The sequence below is a fragment of the Mandrillus leucophaeus genome, unplaced genomic scaffold (genome assembly GCF_000951045.1).
Source record: "Mandrillus leucophaeus isolate KB7577 unplaced genomic scaffold, Mleu.le_1.0 Scaffold700, whole genome shotgun sequence".
Taxonomy (NCBI): domain Eukaryota; kingdom Metazoa; phylum Chordata; class Mammalia; order Primates; family Cercopithecidae; genus Mandrillus; species Mandrillus leucophaeus.
In genome coordinates, this window is record NW_012107587.1 from 1,622,594 (window position 1) to 1,623,116 (window position 523).

General features: G+C 63.3%; 1 protein-coding gene across 5 annotated transcripts in view; it reads right to left on the reverse strand.

Annotated features, from left to right (window-relative positions):
- Positions 1-523, reverse strand: part of BDNF (brain-derived neurotrophic factor) — a 78,551-nt gene that overhangs the window by 70,400 nt on the left and 7,628 nt on the right. Inside the window, exon 1 of one of the 5 annotated variants that reach the window (XM_011964726.1) lies at positions 248-382. The exons of the other annotated variants lie outside the window; for them this stretch is intronic. The gene's annotated coding sequence lies outside the window, so the exon portion shown is untranslated. Of the gene's footprint in view, positions 1-247; positions 383-523 lie in introns of those variants that run through there. 5 annotated transcript variants of the gene reach the window in all.

The following is a 523-nucleotide window of genomic DNA, read 5'->3' on the forward strand; positions in this document are numbered from 1 at the left end:
AGCGACTAGCCAGCCACCCTCCACCGATGCCTCTGGACGCAACCTCGCCCTGGCAGGGCGGTCTACGCGCCCAGCTGATTGGTGGCTCTGTCCAGCCGCCGCACGGAGCTACGAATGTTCTTCTCCACCGCCTCTAGCCGCCCAGGCCCCCTCGCCCGGCCCGCTCCCTGGCTCTTCGGTCCGGAAAGGACCTTCTACTCCCAGGCGGAGGCCCCCCTTTCCCTGAGTTACCCCGACTGACTCGGACCTGGGCTCAGTGAGGCATCCGGCCCGGCTGGGGAGCGGAGCGCGGTCTCGGCAGCTCCCCTTCCCTTGAGAAAGCGGGAGCCTTCTAAGCCAGCGCCCGAAACTCGCGGGAAGGGAGGACAGAAGGAAAAAAAAAGAAAGAAAACACACACACACACACACACACACAGAGAGAGAGAGAGAGAGAGAGAGAGAGAAAGAAACATCCAGCGAGGAGCGAGGGCGACGGAGAGGAAGAGATAGAATGAGGGAGGGATGGAGGCTGGAGGAGGGGGCG